The 21,450-nt window shown below is 46.7% G+C and overlaps 1 protein-coding gene across 6 annotated transcripts in view; it reads right to left on the bottom strand.

Annotated features, from left to right (window-relative positions):
- Positions 1–17,437, bottom strand: part of Txnrd1 (thioredoxin reductase 1) — a 92,124-nt gene extending 74,687 nt beyond the window's left edge. For 2 of the 6 annotated variants that reach the window (XM_087192730.1, XM_087192734.1), the window contains exon 1: positions 16,571–16,719. The gene's annotated coding sequence lies outside the window, so the exon portion shown is untranslated. Of the gene's footprint in view, positions 1–16,570; positions 16,772–17,338 lie in introns of those variants that run through there. The other 4 variants (XM_087192731.1, XM_013072257.3, XM_087192729.1 and 1 more) reach the window with 4 other exon arrangements.
- Positions 17,438–21,450: the final 4,013 nt, after the last annotated feature.

Below are 21,450 nucleotides of genomic sequence, written 5' to 3'. Positions count from 1 at the left end.
AATAAAAATTTAAGGCAAAAGAACAGCATAGAAAACAAGACAAAGTCAACAAACTCAAGCAAATTGGTTAATAAAAAAAAGGACCACAGATGATAAAATGAATAAAAAACAATAGCCAATAAGAAAGAAAATAGCATACCTAGAACAAAAGATCGATTTTTTAAAAATTTCACACTCAGAAATGCAGATCAAAATGAAAATGGAAAATTTAAAATGTGAGTCGCTATGACTCCATGGACATGAGCAAATGCTAATTTCTGGAGGACAATTTGACAGCATGGATCAAAATGAAATGTCCCTGCCTTCGAGCTCCCTTCCTCTGAACCTGTCCGAGGTCTTTTTGGGCACAGGGACAGGGACCCCTGCTCGGCTGCCTTTCTCCCTTCCTGGCTAGGCTAAGCCCCGAGAGCTTTGGGCCCTACTTCCCAGGCTACTTCACCCCTTTCTTTTAACCTAGTTATTACCCAAAATTTCATTCCAGGATCATCAGGTAACACAGCAAATTAGAAACAAATGTCTGGCATTAGGGGAAGGCTAAACTATTACATTTCTCTTGTTCTACAGTAATTTTAAAGGCTGCATACAATTCAAGGTTCTGAAAACACGGAAATCGTTCAACATACTGTTAATTGGGGAAAAAACCAAAACAAAACAGGATACTAAAGCCTATGTACCACAGACTCGCAATTCTGTGAAACTTTGCGTGAGGAATCTTGAAATGGGATACACAAGGTGGTCCTCTTAGTTACACTGGCATGACAGGATTATGCGTGACTTCTCATGTATTTCCTTTAGTTTATACATGTATATATATATATTAAATATATATATTAAATTTGCACACCATCCTATCAAGTGCCAACAAAATTCTCTTACTTCAATAAACAGAAATCATTTAAACCCTTGCATTTGGAGAGGTAAAGCAAGATCTCTGAACTGTGGGTTCATTATGGGACACTCCTGTTCCAGAGCCTTCCCAGCCCGAGAGGCTCCCATCCTGGTACTGCATACTTTCACCTGCCAGACAACTGTCTGCCACCCCTGACCACCGCCACCTGAAACCCGAGGCACAGCAGGCAGTGTGGCACTCTCCTCTGGGGTCAGAGGCTCGCGGGCAGAGTGCACGTTGCTTCCAAAGTTGGGTAATTGGTATTTATCTCTTGGGAGAGACCCAACCATCCACTTTTGTAGCCATAGGTGGAAGCTCTAGCTTCACAACCCAGGAACGTGACAGCACAGAGAAAACAGAAGGGTAACATGAAATATGGAAAGCACAGGTCAGTAAAGCCCATTCTCAATTACCCCTAAGTGACATCTCACAGAAACTAGGACAAGAAGTCATGCCAAATGTGCAATCAGAATCAACAGGAGGACTGGGGATTTAGCTCAATGGTTTCACCGCCTGCTGCGCAAGCGCAAGGACACGAGTTCGATCCCCAGTCCCCCTCCCAAAAAAAAGAATCAACAGGAAAACTGGTGTGCCTGCCTACGTGGCTTCCTGAGGGTGAAAGTCACCCAGCATCCCACGGGGTCACCCCAGGGTAGGCAGGGGCCGCCCTAGAACCAGCCATCCCTTTGATGGGGTCTTTCTACCCTTCCTACCCTGTAAAATAGTAACTGGCTACAAACTACAACACATGGTTCTTAATTATATCTTGGAGCCCCCATTTACAATTGAGTAGATTTTAGTATGGACTTACACTGGAAGATATTATTGGAGCAACTATAAATTTCTTGGGCATAAGCACAAGAACATCATTGTTTTCAGGATACACACGGTGAAATACGTAGGGGTAAAAGTCATGATGTCTGCAATGTATTTCAAATGGTTCAGGAAAAAGGTGTGTGTGGATGTGTTTGTAGAGAAAACAGAAAGAAAGAAAACAAAGCAGATGTGAATCTCAGGGAAGGAAATATAGTGTTTATGATGTTATTCTTACAACTTCTCTGTTGACTGGGTAGACCCCTAAAATTGCTTTCAAAACTTTTCTATAAACTAGATGTAGTGGCGCACATCTATAACCCTAATAGTGGGAGGCTGAGGCAGGAGGATCACAAGTTTGAATCCAGCCTGGGCATGTAGCTCAGTGTGAAGGTCCTAGGTTCAATCTCCATTACCACCAAAAAAAGAAGGAAGGAAGGAAGGAAGGAAGGGAAGGAGGGAGGGAGGGAGGGGAGAAGAGAGAGAAAGGGAGGGAGGGAGGCAGAGAGAGAGAGAGAGTTAATACAGCCCATATGGTATATTCCTTTCAGATTAGTGGGGACGGTCTGACTCCTTCACTTCTTCCATCACCTGCAGTCCCGTTACCGCACCCAGTTTGTTTGCGTTGGGAAAACTCAGGAAGTGGAAAGTCAGCCAAGCCTTCGTACCTCAACTGTAGTTCCCAGGTCCTCTGAGCCCCAGTGACTGCTGACACGACACAACCGTTTCTGAAAACAGCTTTCTACGGCGGCCCGCCCGGAACTCTCAACGCGAGATAGGCCCATCTTGGGGGTCCCTGAAGTCAAAACTATTGTCACAGCAATAGGGGTCCTCGTTACTGTTTGAGTAAGAGTCTTTAGACCAAAACCTGGAAACCACCCCCTCTGACATTTTGAAAAGTCAGAAAGAAAGAATAACATGTGAAAAGTGGAATCACAGCTAAAAGCTCTTTATCTGGGACTGGAAAAAATCACCACTTGAAAATTCTCTGGGAACTCCATGAAATAAATGAACAGCAGTTGGCTTTTCTTCCAAAGCGCCAAAACCTAATCCAGACAGGGCAGTCCTTTATGTAGGCCTCTCTAAAAAGGAAAAATGAAAGGATTTTTACTGTTGAGATTTCTGATTCCAGGCCATTCAGACAAAATACAGGAGGAGAAAAGAGCTCTGCAGCTTGGCTCCTACCACGGAACAGATTCACGAGCAGTGCAAATCCGTCCTTTCTGGGTCCTTCCGCACGGCGTGAGGTTACAAAGGTCTGTGTTTCCGATCTGTGGTCATAGGAACTAAAGACACTCACACTCACACTCACATACACAAACACCATTAGCCGGTCATTACTTCAGTTCTGGTAAAGAGCCCTACGCCTCCCAAAGGATGGGAGAAGAGACTGTGAACTTCTGGGCCAGGACTTGAGGGAAGAGAGCAGACCTGCAAAAGAAAGCCGGAGGGCAGGGTGACCTCAGACTGACACCCCCACCTGCTGGGACTCCAATTCTTGCCATTAACTTGATCAAAAGCGCAGTAACAAAGGTTTATAGCACTTCCTGGTTCGCAGCCTTGGTCACATGCCAGCTTTAACCTCGTGGCCTGCAGTTCAAGGCACCTGACCAGCAAGAGTCAGAAGAAACCAAGGATCCCTGGGGATCCCGCATCCCTTAAAACGACTCCTTATTCAGTTCAAGGGCAAAGGTTTCTGCAAACACACCACCACTATGGGAAAATTCCTTTTAATGCAGCAATAATTTTTAATAGTATTTTATTCCACCCACAAGACACACGGATGTCATTACACCGGGGTCTAATAAGACTCTATCAAGTAAGTTCTTACATCAAAGAGCTGGGGGGAAGTGCACATGGGAAGGCAGGACACGAGGTACAGAATGAGCAGAGTAATTACATGTGTGTTTGAAAGGCTGCAGTGTGAGAAACGCTGGAGAAATCAAACAGGAGTATTTATGGCCACACAAGGAAGAGGCAGAAGACTCCTTAATAGGAGATGATGATGACCTTCTGATGCTGAAAATAATACATCTTAGTTTTGGTATTATTAACTTATCAAACTGGATTCTCCCTGGGGTCAAGATCAAACCCAGGGTGTGTTGGGGGTTCCTGCCTCCCTCCACAGGTGTATCCTGATTGTCCTGAGGCTGCCTGTGCCTGAGAAGCAAGTTCACAAGGAACCAGCCCTCCCCCAAGGCCTGGCCCTTGGGGTTGCTTAAGGTGAGAAGCCGTACCCACCACAGGCTCCAGTGGGCTGTCTCTGGGAGCAGACTCTGGACAGAGGAACATCGACTTCCTTCTACCTGGCTGTTAAATGAAATACTGATGTTAATAAAATAAGAAAATCTTTGTTTGTTTGGGTTTTTGGGGGTCTTGCTGGGTAGTTCAGGCTGGCCTTGAACTCACTAAATTGCCCAGGCTGGCCTCAAATTCCCAAGTACTGGGATGATAGGTGTGTGCCACCACACCTGGCCCAAATACCCTGGGTTTAATCCCCAGTACTGAAAAAAAAATTTTCTCTTTTTTCCCCTATTGTATGTCTTTTATTTTGCTCTTTATTTATATCTTGGTTTTCTCATATAAGAGAAATCATGCAATATTTAAGCTTATGTGTCTGATTTACTTCACTTAACATTATGGTTTCAAGATGCATCCATTTTCCTACAAATGACCCAAGTTTATTCTTTATGGCAGAGCAGTACTTCATTGTGTATAAAAGCCACATTCTTTTTATTCATTCTTCTATTGATAGACATATAGGTCACTTCCAAGATTTTGCTATATGAGTTGTGGTGCTGTAAACATGAGTATGCATGGATTACTGGAATATGATGTCTTTAACTCTTAATAGCTGGGTCAAATGGAATTTCTATTTTGAGTCTTTTGAGGAATTTCCATACTGATCTTCATGATGGTTTTACCAGGTGTTTTTTTAAATTTTTAAACTTAAAATTTAAAAAAAAAAAAAAGAATTTAAACTTTTCTTTAGTATTTCACCTTTTGAAAATACCTTACAAAATCAGACTTTTCTTTGAGAGATATATCCTTGGCTTAATGATGTCCTCGTAGCGGGCATGGTGGCACACACGCCTGTAATCCCAGCACTCAGGATACAGAGGCAGGAGGATCTCCACAAGTTCCAGGCCAGCCTGGGCTACATAGTTCACGGCCAGCTCGAACTACATAGCGAGACCCTGCCCCCCCGACACCCAGAAAAACAAAGCCCAAAAAAGAAGAAATGAAAGTTGAACAGACTTATAACAAGAGCTCGAATCAGCATCAGAATCTTTCTGCAAAGAAAAACCCAGGCTCAGAAGACTTCCCTAGTATTCCTACCAAACATTTAACACAGAACTGGTACCGAGATTTTACAACCCCTTCCTCTCAATGCACTCCATGGGGCAGCACTGCCCAGTTACAAACAAGGCAAAGACACCACATGCAGAGAAAACTACAGATCAGTGCCCTGGCAGACACAGACTCAAAGATTCCCCCCAAAATATCAGCCAAACCCACAAATACCTAAGAAAGATTACACCTGATGACCAAGTTGAATTTATCTTAGGATAATGCTTGCATAGACTGAGTAAACATGAAAATCCATCAATGCAATTCACCATATTAATAAAGGACAAAAAAAACCACATGGGAATCTCAGATGCAGAAAGAACACGGACAAAATCTAACATCTTTTCACGATAAAAATATTGAACAAACTAGGGTTAAAAGGAAACTTTCTCGAGCTGATAAACGCTATCTATTAAAAACCCACACTTAGCCTTATTCTTTTGGGGGATGGATGCTGGGAGTTGAAAAGCACAGGACATCATGGACAACACTAAAGAAGGCCCAAGTAGACAGGAAGGTGCCCTCAGCTGACCGGAAGGCTTAATACTAAGATGACAATGGTCTCCAGAATGTTCTATGGACTCAAGAGGACCCCTAACCAAACCCCAGCTACCTTTTTTTTTTTGGTACTGGGACTCGAACTCAGGGCCTCACACTTGCCAGGCATGCACTGCGCCACTGAGCTACCTCCCTGGCCCCCCAGCTTTTTTGCAGAAACTGAAGAACTGATTCTAAAATGTAAATGGCATTCCATGGGACTCAGAATTGCTGAAACCACTTGAAAAAGAACATAGAGAAACTCATACTTTCTAACTTCAAAACTTACTACAAAGCAATGGTAATCAAGACAGCATGCCAGCACTCAAGAGGCTGAGGAAGGAGGATCACCATGAGTTCAAAGCCAGCCTGGGCAACATGGAGAGACCCTATCTCAAAAAACAAAACAAAACAAAAAACAAAAACAGCATGGAACTAGCATATGGATAGTCACACAGATCAGTGAAATAAAATTGAGATTACAGAAATAAACCCTGATGTTCATTTTTTGATGAGGATAATTAGAAAAATGGGAAAAGAGTAGTCTTTTCAACAAATGGCACTGAGGCAACTGGTTGTTGAAATGCAAAATAAAGAAGGTGGATCCCTCTTTCACACCAAATACAAAACTTAATTCAAGACAGACCAAGACTTAAATGTAAGAACTACAACTATGACATTATTAGAATGACAAATAGAAGTAAAATGAATTTCATGGCAAAATTATATCTGTTTTTAAAGAGTACACAAATGTTTATATTAACGCTGTAATCACCAAAAAATTGAAAAAGCCTTCAGTGAATTACAAGGATAAATAATTGCACACTCATAATACCACTCAGCGAGAAAATGAAATAAACTATAGGCACACACAACAATCAGACAAATCTCAAAGTTTTATGCTATGTTTAAGTAGCCAATATCCAAACTTTCTTCATTCTGAGATAGGAGATTAGGGTGTGGTAAGGCTGGCTGGGAAAGTGGGTGTGATTTGTCAATCCCAGAACAGTGTACAGCAGAACAGTTCCCAAAGCCCTGCGCCTGACTCCCAAGAACTCCAGCAGGTTTTCTTTTCTTTTTGTACTGGAGATCGAACTCAGGACCTTGCACTTGCAAGACAGGCAGCGGAACCACTGAGCTAAATCCCCGGCCCACCAGCAGGTTTTCAATAGGATGCCTAGATGTGAAGTCAGGCTGAGACAAAAGCTCTCACGGGTTTCCTAGAGATCGAGACAGGGTAAGAGGACAGACACCAAGTATTTGCTATCCTGACTTCCCACAGTAGCTTGCCTGCTTTCTCCAGGGTGTCTTTCCATTGCTTTGTCTCCTTTTATTCATCCCAAGCTCACTCTGCAGAGCCAGTTTCTCTCTCACTCTTCACTTTTACTTTCCTGAATGAACGTGGTCACTACTTTTTGTTCACATTGTTCAAATCTTTGTTCCAAATGAGAGGAGAGGAACCTGGAATCTAACTCCAGGGGGAGAGGCGAGCAACCAGACCCTGGTAGGTTTAGTTGCTGAGCCACTTTTAGAAGGCTACCCAATAACAGTTCTTCTGGGACATTTCTGAAAACACGGAACTTCATTGATGGAGAACAGACCAAGGTCCAGGGATTAGGGATGAGAAGGGCTGGTGAGCACGCAGGGGTGGCATGAGGAGCCTTGGGGTGCCAATGGCACTCTATGTGACCTGATTGTACACACATGTGTTAAAAGTTAGAAAACCGGGCCGGGGATTTAGCTCAGTGGTTCCAGCACCTGCCTTGCAAGCACAAGGTCCTGAGTTTGATCCCCAGTACCAAAAAAAAAACCAAAAAAAATTAGAAAAGCGACGTCCAAAAAGTCCATTTCAGTTACATGCCAATATAAAAAAGTAATATTTGAAAAAATTTCCCAACAGATATACTAATTTATTAAACAATTGTTACAAAATTTTAAAAGTGAGACTGCACTAGAGCTCGCACACAGATGAGGAGCGTGAATTTAGGGGTTGCTCCACCTAGCGACCTGCTCCAGGTATGTACCAGAATATTTGCAGAGTCTTACATTCAGATCGTCATCAAACACAATTGACAATGTCTTGGGTTTTATCTATTACTTCAAAATAAGTCCTTCCTTGTTACCTGGGATAACTAACTTGGCCGCATAAAATGAAACGAATGAATTTAAAACCTTAGTAGCTATTCAGGTATGCATTTCAGCAGCCAAGACCAGAAAAAAGGCGTGTCTTAGACAATACGCATCTCATTATCCTGTATGTGGTGGAACCCTATAAAACTCTAGGCATTTTTATTTGGAATCATATTTCTTATGCCCAAATTTAGAGACTTAATGTTTGTTTAATTTTCTGTGAGTCAGAGCTGGAGAATTTTAGAGCCTGAAAGGTCTTAAATGTTCAGTCACTTACTTTATTTACTTATTTATTTGGTACCAGAGATCAAACACAGATTAGGCAGGCACAGTGCCACTGAGCTAAATCCCTGGCCCTATCTGGGTTCCTAAATGTTTTTTTCTCATGAGTATATGTTTACAGTACTTGTTTACATTCACTGTACAGAGTTGCTACATGCACTTAACATTATTATTTTCCCTCTCCACTTCCCTCCCTCCCCTCCCTTTGACTCTAGGTCCCCTTCTCATTTGTAAAAGATTGATCTTTCTGTTTCCTATTGTCTTTTATTTTATTGTTCTAAAATTATTTATTCTTGGAGTTCCTCATATGAGAAGTTATGTAGCATTTAAGATTGTGTGTCTGATTTCACCTAACTTTATGGTCCCTGGGTGCGTCCATTTTCCTACAAATGACTCAAATTTATCCTTCTTGATAGCAGAGTGGTACTTTATTCTATATATATACATTTTCTTTATCCATTCATCTGCTGATGGACACTTAGGGTGCTTCCAATATTTAGCTATTAGGAGTTGTTCTGCTATAAATAATCCATTCACTTTGCTTTGCAAATGAGGAAACTAAAGCTCAAACTAAAGCGCTTTGGAACTTGTCTTAGACTCCACAGATATTTGATGATATAACAGGAACTAGGACTGTGTCTCATAACTCAGTTCTCTTTCTCCCCTCCTCAAGTCCCTTGTGGAGCTATAATCTCACTAATAAGTGGCCCCACCTCTCTGTGAAGAGTGTCCTACAATAGGCACCAGTCTTAGAAGCTCAGGTGTCTGTATATCCTGCTCTTCCGGTTCAAAGCACACACCAACTTTCACACATGAAGTGCTTCGTAGGCAAAGGTCAGCGAGCCACAGCATCCGGCACTCATGCCCTAAGCTAGGTATTTTCAGGGTCCTCAGACTGGCCATGTCCACTCTACCAAGGCGCTGAGCACACTGGCTTCCTGGAGAACCACCACCCACTGGCTGAACGCTTTCCCTCTCTGGGCTTCGCTTTCCTCATCCACTGGTCGCAGTGGTTAAACGACTTAACACCTGTGGATGCCTGGATCACAGTGAGTGCTCGCCAAATAGTACTATTTTTCATGAACAGTCACAGAAGTTGCCAGTTCCTCGAGAAAATGCCCCTATTAGGGCACCACCCCCAGCACCTCCACCACCATCCAACACCAAAGACAGCTGGTAAGTGTCAAATCCAGTAAATGCAGTCCAGTTTACCAGACTACCTTGGGGGTCATCTTCTTTCAAAAGACTATTACTGGCTGTAATCCTAGCATGTGGCAGGCTGAGACAGGAGGATTGCCCCGCAAGTTCAAGGCCACCCTGGGCTACACAGTGAGCTAAGGTCAGCCTGCACCACAAAGGGAAACCCTGTCACAAAACAAAAACAAAAACAAAAACTGTTACTGGGAAGTACAGTGTCCCGAAATACCCTGAAAAGTCACCATTCTCCCGCCCTGTGACAATGACATTTTATTTATGTGAGATTTCCCAACTGGGAAACAACAAGATCTCGAAGGGTCACGGAGGCAAGAGAGGCAGATTGATAGAGAAAATTTAAACTATAGGTTAGTTATTAAGGTAGCTGAAGTAGAATAAGTAATCCATTCCTTTAAGATTTACCTTTCCTGTAATTCTTATTGTTTAAGGTGATGGTTCACTGAACCTTTGACCTGTAACCTAGCTGTAGATAACATTTAACCTGGAGGAAAGCAAAACAGAAATGTTTGGGTAGTTTACAATGCATGTGTTTTAGGTGCCATCTGTTTGTTATATGTCTGTGACTATAACTATTAACAGGAACTAGTTTTAAAAGAGAAACACAAATTTTACTAAGACCACCAGAAATGAGGTAATGGCTAAAAGAAGATATAAAAGGAACTGTTAAAGCAAAGGACGGGGCGGACATTGATCAGACGAGTTTCGGGCGGTCCCCCTCGCTAGCAAGTAAAGGCTTTGGGTTTTTACCCAACTTCTGTGTCTCTGTACATTTCTTTCCGCGATTCCAGAACAAGATAAAGGGTTTCTAAGGGGAGAAGACAGATTGCTGGGTTGAAGAAGAAAGGGAATCTTTCTGGAAAATCTGGGAAGAAAACCAGACAGGAGGGGTCTCGAGACTCACTTCAAACATGTCCTGAGCACCTACTCTTGGGCCATGTACTTTCCCAAACAGGACATTCACTACGGACCAGACGGCCCTGCCTGGGGTCTCAGTCTAGCACAATGTACTACAGGACACACTGAGCGGCCAGAAGTGGGAGAAGCCACGGGTGCCCACTAAGGACAAAATTCCTGCTGCCTGGGGAATCACAACCCTGTCATTTGGACTGAGTCTTTATGGGTGAGGACACTTTGCTGGGCAAAGGGGAGACAAAGAAAAACAAAACAAACGGTATTCTAAACTGGGTGTGGTACTACAGACCTGTAATCCCAGCACTCTAGGAGGCTGAGGCAGGAGGACTGCAGGTTTAAGCCCAGCCTGGACAGCTAAGTTGACTTAAAAAGACTCTCAAAACTAAAAAAACAAAACAAAAAAAATTATGAAAGGGCAGGGCATGCTGGAGACATAGCTGAGTGCAAAGGCCCTGGGCCCAATCCCCAGTACTAAAAAATAAAAATTAGAAATGTATTCTAATCAGAAGAGACCAAATTTTAATAACATGAATGAAGGAGGCTGGGGGAGGGGGAGCAGGTGCAAGAAAGGATGGCTTAGGAGAAGCACTGGGCCCCCGAAGGGCCTTTGCTCTTAGAGGAAAGTTCACCAGGGAGGCGGTGTGGCTGGCCCATCAGCGAGTGATTGCTCCTCAGTGCTGGCGCGATGGAACCTCACGCAATCCGTGCTCCGCCCAGTTTCTGCCGCTTTAACTGACGGTAACACCGCAGCCATGGAAACGAAGCCCGGCCACCAGACGGGCGCAGGCCCAGCTCCCCCACCAGCCTTGCTGTCACCTGCCTGGCCTCTCGAGGTTTGGGAGCTCTCAACACTTGTGCCGGCTGTGGGTGGAGGCCAGGTCCCAGGGCGGCTTCCCTTTCGCCCCACTTCTCTGGGTGAGCACCCCCCCCCAGCCAGCCCGCCCCTTCCTGAGGATTGTGCTGTCGCTAGCGCATGGGCCAGCACCCAGAGACCCCAGGGGACCCGGTGAAGGCCCAGGGAAACCTGTCCTCCCAGCAAATGCAGTCCAGTACCACACTCCCGACGAGCTGGACGGGTGCGGCAAGCGGCTTGCTAAATTCTGCTTCCTTCTACTCTTTCTTCCCGGTTCTCACTGTACTTAAAAGAATGGAATCTAGATCTTCCTCCAGTAGCTCAGCTTACTTCTGTGAACCTAAAACAAACCAGATGGAGAATACGGTGCCCACTGCTAAACAAACCTCTGGACTAAAGCGCTCAGTGAGACAATCCGGCCAGACTGGACGGCAGACCCCTTCGTTGCGCTGGCGTTGGCTTAAACCTCCTGCGAGCTGCTGAGTGCACTTGAAAAGTGGTAGTTTTAGTTGTTGCACATTTGAGAAGGTTAAGCAGCTTAAAATACCACTAAGTAAGGGAGCAATGAGTCCAAGGTAATTTTAGGTGCATGCACTACTCACTGTCAAGAGGAATATGAAAAACCTGGGGAAAAGGAGTAAGTTGACTAAATGTCCCTTCAGTGCCACTGGAGGCCTGTTTAACAAGCCACTGACAGATCATGTAATTCTCCAAGAGCGTCCCGTGCTTGCCTTGGCTCTTTGCTGCTTTATCAGCTGAGGCATGATGTTCAATGTTCGCCAGTACATTTCTGTCAGTCACCCCAAAGGTTACAGCTTTATGGCCCTGCAGGACTTTAACCTGCTTGGAAACTTCCAGCAAATCCAATTCAGCATTTCTTTAATTACATAACCGTCTATTCTTTGGGTTCTCCTTTTAATCAGCTTAACCACCTTAATGGTTCTTTTCTTTTTGATGAGTTAGTAAAGGAATAAACCCTTACATGCTCACTCAACTTTCTGAAGGCCCTAAGCTGACAGCCATCGTCACTGTTCATTCAGTCACTTCTCTGCACTGTTACTAAGGAAAATGGTCTCCAAAGGCACTCTCTTGTTCTTTCCTTTCATGTGTGCCAGCCTGACATTCTTCTGTACATCCACAGACCATATTTACCTGCAGTGATTTCTTGTTTGACCTTCTGTGCTTGAATTGAATTACACTGCTGATATTTTCAAACAGGAAGTCACAAAAATTTTTCTCTTGAAAATCCAGCAGGCCTGGCAACTCTATACTCTTGTTTCCCGCCCCTAGGTGGAAGAAGGGCTGAGAGAGGGGCTCCTGCCCAGGCCCCACACTCCCTTCTGCTTACCACCTACTGTCCCTGTCCCTGTGCAACTCATACCTGGGGCCTCTGAGTTCTCAGAAGCCACTTTTCAGAACACCACTTCCCAGCACCCACCCACCTGCATTTTTCTGCTAACAGACACGGGGTGTGTGTATGTGTCTGTGTGTGGAGGGTGTACACACACACACACACACACACACACACACAAATTTGGGGGGAAAACCCCTTTTACATACTGATCAGTTGAGCACAGCCCTGAAAGCTGGAAGCTGAAAGCACTTCGCAATCACATAACCTGATAGGTAACAAGTGTTCACTTGTAACGTCAAGTAGTGATGGTGACGTACAGCTATGCACAGGTGGACTCTTCGAGCACAGCAAAGCTTAGGGGTGGGAGTAAGGGACGCTCCGTAAACAGTCTCTGTGCTCCATAAAGGCACAAGGGTTTACTCTGGCGGCAACTCTAAAGCACACCAGAGGGCCTGGGTCATTTAAACCTTTACGTAGTCACTGAACAGTAACACAGAGAAGCAAACAGTGTGAAGAGCCAAGTCGTGGGCAAACATTTCCCGTGTAAGCGGCCCCGCTTGCGCGCCCAAAAAGCAAGGTTCCTCTACAATTACTCAGCAAACCAAGCAACGCGAACTTCTGTTTGCGGATTCCTAGCAAGAAATCAAATTTCCATTTCCTCTTTCTGCCTGACTCACTTTTTCATACTTCGATCTCAGGGGCTCAGAGCCTCCGCCCTGGGGCCAAGACTCTTCCCAGGAAGGGGAGGGGGGACAGGTGGGCCGGCGCCGCGGGTAGGCGCAGACTGCCACGGGCACCTGAGGCGGCCCCAGCGCGCTTCCGTCTGGCCGGGAACCCGGTGTGGGCTGGTGTGGGAGGTGCCGCGCTCTTTACGTAGCTGCCCTCGCGCACGAGACAAGGGTTGAATAAGACACATTCCTGGTCCTCACCGTCCACCTGCACTAGTGTTTACACGCCAGTTAACGTAGAACGGAATGTGAGCAGGGATATGCGTCAATGCTCATCCCTCTGCCAGCTCCCGGGTGGCTTTGTGACTACACATCATGACGCTGCATTTTCTCCGGACGTTGTTCGAGGGCTGCGCTGGCCTCTCCACCTCTGAGTCCCCGTGCCCGATAATTAACAGAGCTTGGCTGTGGAGTCACTGGATGGAGACATTCTTCAGCCTTCAGCCATAGGGGTCACATTGTGAGGAGGCCCGCGTCAGACGCTGCGGCTCACTAAGGAAATGAGTTTCTCATGGGTTCACTACTGGGCTATCTCATCTGCCCAGCCAATTTGCTTCCTGGCGTTTGTGGAAAGCCAGGCAGCCACTGCCTCTTGGGGGTAACCGTGCTGTTTCATGATCGTGGATATTTTGGTAATTCCATTGGCTGTTGTTGGTATTTCACAGACCTCATCTGTTGCCCACATATTGGTTTTTAGAATGGCCTTGTAAGGGCTTAGTCCACCCTCTAGCCCAGCCACTTTGTGGGAAATTTATTTGTATTTTTAGGAAAGGAAAAACAAATCAAGAAAGCTTCAAAGTAAAGTTTCTTTCTTTCTTTTTCTTTTTTTTTTTTTTTTGGTACCGGGGATCAAACTCAGAACATTGCGCTTTCGAGGCAAGCAGCAGCACCACTGTGCTAAATCCACAGCCCAAGTTTCTTAAATTTTAAATTGTGAAACATGATGTGGCCCAGCATCTCAGTAAATCTGATATGCAGATTACTGGTGGTAATCTAGAAGACAGCTTCTAGAATGTTTGTAGGTGATACAGAAAAGAGTAAGTCTAGAACTGGGATATAGCTCAGAGGCACTGCACCTGCCTAGCAAGCACAAAGGTCCTGAGTTCAATTCCCGGTACCAAAAAAATGAGAAACTGAAAGTTAAAATAAGGCCTGAAATGTATAACAGATGTTGGGAAATGGGAAGAAAATGTTCAAGTGGGAAGGGAACAAGGGAGGGAGGGAGAAAGGAAGGGACAAGGGAAAAAGTGAAAATAGAAGGAAAGAATGGAAACCAAGCTTTTGTACACAGCAAGGGAAGAGGGCTTGAGGGGAGTAATGGGATAAAATAAAATTTATTTTTAAAAGACCAAGTCTATCAAGGATAGCTGTTATGTGTATGTATAGAAAAATGAGTAAAACAAAGCATGCTTTCATGGATTAGTTGTTTGTTTTTTTTAATTTTGGTACCGGGGATCGAACTCAGGACCTTGCACTTTCGAGGCAGGCGCTGGAACCACTGAGCTAAATCCCCGGCCCTATGGATTACTGTTTCAAATGAGCCTAAATTCAAGTTTCAAAAGTAAAAGTGTGCCAGGCATAGTGGCACACACCTGAAGTCTCAGCACTCCAGAGGCTGAAGCAGAAGGATCACTGTGGCCTACATAGTGACCCCTGAGCTACATAGTAAGTTCAAGGCCAGCCTGAACTACACAGCGAGACCTCTTATCTCAAATTTTTAAAAAGGTAAAACAACGCAAAGAAGGCCAAAACTCTTCTATGCTGTTAGAAATCAGAGTAGGAAAGAAAAAGAAATCAGAGTAAGGGGCCAGGGATTTAGCTCAGTGGTTCTGCCTCCTGCCCCACAAGTGCAAGGACCTAAGTTGATTCCTGGTACCAGAAAAAAGAAACTTGAAATCAGAGTAGTGGTTTCATTGGAATGGGAATGAGATGGGGGGGGGGGGGGGGGCGGCGGCGCTATTGACACGCTGTTTTTTCCCAAGCTGAGCGCTGGCTGCATAGTTGTTCAATTTGTAAAAATTTAGCAAGTTCTATTATGATAAGTGCCCTTTATGTGTGGTATACTTCAATAAAAAGTAATTTTAAAAGCGAGTGTACTGAATGGATAAACAAAAATGTAGTATCTACATACAGTGGAATGTTATTCAGATTTAAAAAGAAATCCTGTCATATACTACTACACAGACGAAAGTTGAACACCTTATCATAAATGAAAGAAGACAGTCACAAAAAGACAAGTTCTGTGTGATTCCACTTATATGAGGAATCTAAAGTAGGAAAATTCATAAAAACAGAAAATAGAAGATGGTTACCAGAAGCAAGGGCAGGAGTGAACACGGAGGGGTCTATAAAGATTTCGGAGATCTGATTCACAACAATGTGACCAACTTAACACTCCCGAACACTTAACAATGGCTAAGAATAAATTTTATTATGTGATTTTCACCACCATAAGAAAATAAGTGAATTCAGTTAAAACAAAAATGGTAAATACAGGGGCCGGGAATTTAGCTCAGTGGTTTCGCCGCCTGCTGTGCAAGCGCAAGGACCAGAGTTCGATCCCTGGTCCCCCCCCCCCCCAAAAGGTAAATACAGGGTAGTACACAGGTAGTAGAAGGAGAATCCCGAAGATGGCTCGGGAAGGGCCAGCGCGGGCCACACCTACTGAAACCCCACAGATGGCGCTCAGACGGGCCCAAACTGCTGCTTAACCTTGACTTTGACCTCCTCTATGCTTTCCCATCCTCCCTTCCCAGGTTCCAGCAAGAGATGCTGCCTCCCTACCACCCCGATGGTCTCCGAAGCTGCTCTCACAGCAAATATGTGGGGTCCCCATTCAGACCCCTCCGCCAAACCCCGCCTTACGAAGGGGGCTGCCTGACTTCCGATCCTCTCTGTCCGTCAGCACAGGCGGCCTTGGAATCGCACCCTAAGCCTCTGAAAGAAACAGATGCGACAGCAACTGGGCAGGGCACTTTCGTTGTGGTCGGTTTTTGTTTGTTTTGAGACAAACTCTATGTGCGGTGATCCTCCCGCCTAATCCTCCGAGTGCTGGGAGGACAGGCATGCGCCACAGCCTCCAGCAAGGCACTTTTCTTGATTTTCAGTTTCCAACCTATAAAAGTAGTGCAGGAGGCTGCACACCGACGACATAAGATGGTAACCTGTGCTTTCAAGTCAAACTGACCCCGCTTACATCCCAGCTCTGGGGGGGCCCGGTTGTGTGATTTCGGGCAAATTTCCTCGCCCGTGTGCGCCTCGGTTTCTTCCTCTGTGAAATGGGGGTCACGGTGACGCTATCATCTCTGAGAATCTGTGAAGATCGCCCCGGGATGCCCAGTGCGATGAGCCCCAGACAGCCGGACAGGAGGACACGAGCAGCTTTGTCGTCGGGGTCGAGGACCGGTAGGCTTGGAGTGCGCGCGACTCCGAGGCGGACAGGGTCCCCGGCCCCCACCCCCCGCCGGCCCCTGGGCTCCGGGCGACTCGGCGTCCACTCCACCTACCTCCCCTCGCGGTCTGCGCGACTCGGGGTCCACAGCGGGCACCCGTGTGTGGGGGTCCCCGCCGGGTGCGGCCGGTCCCGCGGCGTCCGCCAGGGCTCCTAAGCTGAGGACTTGGGCACCCCCCTCTCCCGCGTCGTACCTGACCCACGACGGCGACAGCCGGACACCGGCCGCCCCGGCTTCCAGGCACTGCGCGTAGCGCATGCGCGCACGGGGGCCTCTGGGAACGCGCCGGCTGACGAAGCCCGCGCGCCCCCGCCCGGCCACAACGAAAAAGTGCGGTGGGCGGGGCCGCGCGGTGGGCGGGGGCGCGCGTGGCTGTGTCCCTGAAGCCTCTTCTATGTGGTGGATTTTTTTTTACGTTAAATAAAATGCTTGCCAACCGGCAGTCGTGGCGCACGTCTGTTATCCCAGTACCGGGGGCGGGGGGTTGCGAGCCACTCAGCGACACCACGTGTCAGATACAAACAGTTTAAAGGGCTGGGGCTGCCCGGGGCTCAATCCCTCACACTGGAAAGAAAATGGTTCAACATTTCCTGTTGTTTGTAACCCGTTCCCCGCGGTGCGGTGCGCGTGGCTTTTCCGCGCTGCCCCGCGGGCTCCCGACCTCGCCCCGTGGGCTTTGGCCTTGCTGGGTTTAACTGGACGCTTTTCAGAGCAGTTCCGGTCCCAGAGCCTGCTCGCCCCAGCTCCCCGGTTCCCGAGGCCTCCCAGCACCCCTGCCGGACTGCCCCCCCGCCCCCCGGAGCCTGCACCCCCGAACAGCACCTCCTAGTCCTCCGATGGGTCCCGCTCTCCCAGAACAGCGCCTCGGGCCTTGCAGGAACTCAGCGTGGCTGAAAGGAAGAGAAAGGAGGAAATAGTTCTCCTGCCCGTGAAATAACCAACGGACTGCACGCTACTCTGATTCGCTACTCCCCGGGTTTCAGCGCAGGACTGTTTCTTTGGACAAACCGTGTGGAGTAAGGCTGCAAGCATATCTGGGCGCTCGCCTCGCCTCGCCTCCGCCTCCGCCTCCCTCCGGAAAGCGCCCGCGCACCCGGCGGGGATGAACATCCACGAGGATCTCTACCTCTGAGGCCCGGCGTGGCCGTCAGTGCTGCTCCGCACCAGCCCGGCACTTTCCCTCCTCTCGGTTACCTGGCTTTCCCGCCTCCCGGCTTGCTCCGTCACCGGGTCGAACCCAAGCTCTGCTTTTAAGGGACTTCCGGCCACTGAGATTCGCGGGTCACCAGACATGTGGCGACGACATGGGCCTTTATTTTGAGTAGTGTTGGTTGGAAGGCTTAAATCCTGCATTTCCCGCACCATCCCGGGACCGAATGCTCTAGAAAACCACCGGGTGTTTACCTAAATACAGAAAGAAAATAAAAGCTAAACCAAAGCTTTTTAAAAGCTGACAGGACAAAACAGCCCAAAGGCTTAACTACATTTTTTTTTTTCTGAGACAGGGTCTCGCTACGTAGATCGGGCTGGTCTTAGACTCACAGGGATCCCCCTGCCTCAGCCTCCCTAAACTAATTTTTTTTTTTTTGGTAACAGGGATTGAACTCAGGACCTTGTGGTTGTGAGGCAGGTGCAGTGCCACTGAGCTAAATCCTAGGCCATCTAAACTAAATTTTAATAGCAACTTCATCTAGATGTTTGGTGTCTACCAGCTAAGCCAGAGACCTCTGTCAGTCAGGTCTATATGTTCTTCATTCATTTGGATTGCTTCAGAGATTATTTTTTAATTCATTAAGTTTATTGGTACATTTTAGGTATATAATAGAATGACATTCATCATTGGGAATTTGTACCTTTACATGATCTATCTTGGTTCTTATTTTTTTCCCATTCCCCTGCCCTCCCTTCAATCCCTCCACCCCTCTCTATTTACAAAGACTTTTTTTCCATTTTTTCCTTTTCTCATATTTATTACTGAGATTTTTTTTTTAACATGCTGTTCAATTTATGCTGAACTACCATTTTATCAGCAAAACATCAATTTGGGTGTCTTTTTCTCTTTCTTTCTTCCTGCAGTACTGGGAATTGAACCCAGGGCCTTTGCACTGAGCTACATTTTCAGCACTTTTTTACTTTTTATTTTGAGACAGGATCTCATTAAGTCACTAAGTTGCCCAGGCTGGTCTTGAACTTGCAGTCCTCCTGCCTCAGCCTCCCAGAGTGCTGGGATCACAGGCATGCCCCACCACCTCCAGCATTTGTTCTCCATTTAAAGCACACATTTAACTGAAAGGATTGCTTTTCTGTTTTTTAAATACTTAGGCAAAAGTAGATGAGTGTCATATGGCCACCCATGTCACCCTATATGTAACAGCCACCAATGTTGGGCACCTAAGAAGAGCCACGGTGAAGCTGCATCCTTTACCCACACTGGCCAGTAGAGCCTAATGGGGCATGGTCCATACCGTTCCCACTTTACAGATCGGAGTCCTGACACTCAGCACGGTCACTGCCCAGGATCTCAGCGCTGGATGTTTGAATCCAGTTTTCCTGACTTTCATGCTCAGGCTCTTAACCACTGCCTTCTCCAGTCACTGCGACACTGCAGGCTACTTGTCCCTGCTGTGAAGAGTTGGCTGCCTGGAAAATGGGTTCTGAATCTCAATGACACATGACCTGTCTACAAAGCACCCCAGGAGAGAACGTCCCTGCTCCACCCGGTGACAGTTACTGCCCACCCTCGTGTCACTGTCATCCTGTCCTCCCTGGACACCTGGCTTCCGGCTGCCATGCTCTGCCCGACATCCTCTGTCATGCTGGGCAACCCTGTCACCTTCTTTCCAGGCTCCTTCCCAGTGTCCTTGGCACTTACTACCAAGTGCCCTCAGTCTCTGCCCTTGGCTTTTTCTGTCTCTCTCATTTTAAAAATCTGTGTTTGCCCCTTGGGGAACTCATCCAATGTCAAGCTGTAAATGTCATCTCTCCATGACGACTGCCAAATTTCTCTCCTGCCTGGCCACTGCTCTGTTCTCTGGGCTGGCATGCCCCACACCTCCGACCATGTCTAAGAACAGCTCTACCAGACGCTTCCACAGAGACTGATTTCCCTCCCTCCCCTCCCTCCGTGGGTCTCCGCCTCAGAAGGGGCAGTTCTGCTCTGCCCACGGCTCAGGCCCCAGACTTTGGAGTCGTCTCTGACCCCGTAGGTTGGGATGTCAGCAAATCCTGTCACACCACTTTCAGATGGCCTTCAAACAGACGAAAATCTCTCTGCACACCATCTACAGGAGCAAGAGAATGCAGGTAATGAAAACCATGGGGCGAAGGTGTCAAAATACAGAAGGAGCCGACTCCATCCAGAGATGATGGCCGGGAAGGGGAGAAAGAGGGAGTGTGCAGGAAGAGGGACTTGAGAGAGGAAATATCTCAGTGCTGTATTGGTCCTCACTGCAGATGCGGGATGCTTGGACCCCACAGAATGGTACAGAGAAGGAGCCTGGGAAGGTGAGGTCTTAGCCCTAGCGTCACAAAGGGACTGGCGATCTCTGGCTGAGTCAGGTTCCTTTGAGTGTACATGTTCCCTGCAAGTGTGCTACAGGAAGAGCCCAGCCTGTGAGCACTGAAGAATTCACCAGAGAAGACAGACGGGCTTCTGCCTCTGCACCTGGGATCTTTTCTTTATGACGTGCCCAGCCTCAGTGTCCTGGTAGAGCAACACATAATGGACCAAGACTCTGCAGCAGTCAAATGCACAAAGGGAAGATGGTAAGGCTGGTGCACAGTAGAGAAACAGCCTCTCTGAGATTTGGTGTCCAGACGCTGGAATACAGCAATGTGAAGAACAGAGGAAGGAGAGAAGTGGGTCCTCAGGACCCAGAAAGGATCTGAAGCAAGAATTGAAGCCAACTGGGAGAGGAAAGAGAGAGACTTCAATGCAGAAGAAGGAGGTCACAAGCTGCACTTTCTCCTTGAGCCCTGATTCACTGTGTAGGAGGGGGGGCTTGAACCTACAGATGCCTGGTGACTTCTGACAACCCTGGAGGCCTCCACAGAGAAATGCACCAGTGGAGCAGAGCAGCGGACACATTGGACTGCAGTGGCTGTTGAGTTATTTAGGTTCAGACATCCTCCAGAAGAGACCAATTGGGTGGTTGCCATCTTGGAGAGTGTTCTGCTTGGAATGCAGAACAACTGCAGGCTGGCTCCATCAGGGCAAGGCAGAACAAAATTTAAGTAATCAGGAGGTCAAGGACCTGAGTTCAAGCAGGAAGCACACGGAATGTTGCAGACTGAACAAAGTGGGTTTCAGCCTCATGGCCAGAAATCAGCTTGAACTTCACTGGAACTAAAGGTACAGGTTTGCTGGGATCAACCACTACCCCACTGTAAATCTCAGGCTAGGGCCAGAGATTTAGCTCAGTGGTTCTGGCACCTGCCTCACAAGTAAAAGGTCCCAAGTTCGATCCCCAGTACCAAAAAAAAAAAAAGATAAATCTCAGGCTGCCTTGCTGGGTTTAACCAACATAGATCTGAGCTCTGCTGCCCACTCTGTCTACCAGTGACAGCAGAGAAACACCCTGAAGTGGGCAATTTTTTCTTCTTTTCTTTTGTTTTTCTTGATTGCTCTTGTTTATATATGAGGATGAACATTGTTTCCAGTTTCTAGCTCTATTCTGTACTTGTTTTTATTTCTTCCTTCTTTCTTTCCCTCCTGTCTTTTTCAGCAGTTCGCAAAGTTTGTGTAATCTTCCTTTGTCCTCCAGCCTTGCTTCTAATTTCTTCTTCTATTTCACTCTTTTTCCCTAATCCATTTTAAATTTTCTCCCCTGAGGGTAAAATCACCATATTGAAGACATATTTACTGTAAACAATTTTCTGGTTTGTTTTAGATTTTGTTATATAACCACAAATATAGTTCATACAGTAAAAGGTGG

This window comes from Heterocephalus glaber, unplaced genomic scaffold (assembly GCF_053883595.1).
Source record: "Heterocephalus glaber isolate CG9 unplaced genomic scaffold, H.glaber_assembly_v1.0 deba00001572, whole genome shotgun sequence".
Lineage (NCBI taxonomy): Eukaryota > Metazoa > Chordata > Mammalia > Rodentia > Bathyergidae > Heterocephalus > Heterocephalus glaber.
The sequence above is the reverse complement of the archived record's forward strand: the minus strand, read 5'-3'. Positions and strand labels throughout refer to the sequence as shown.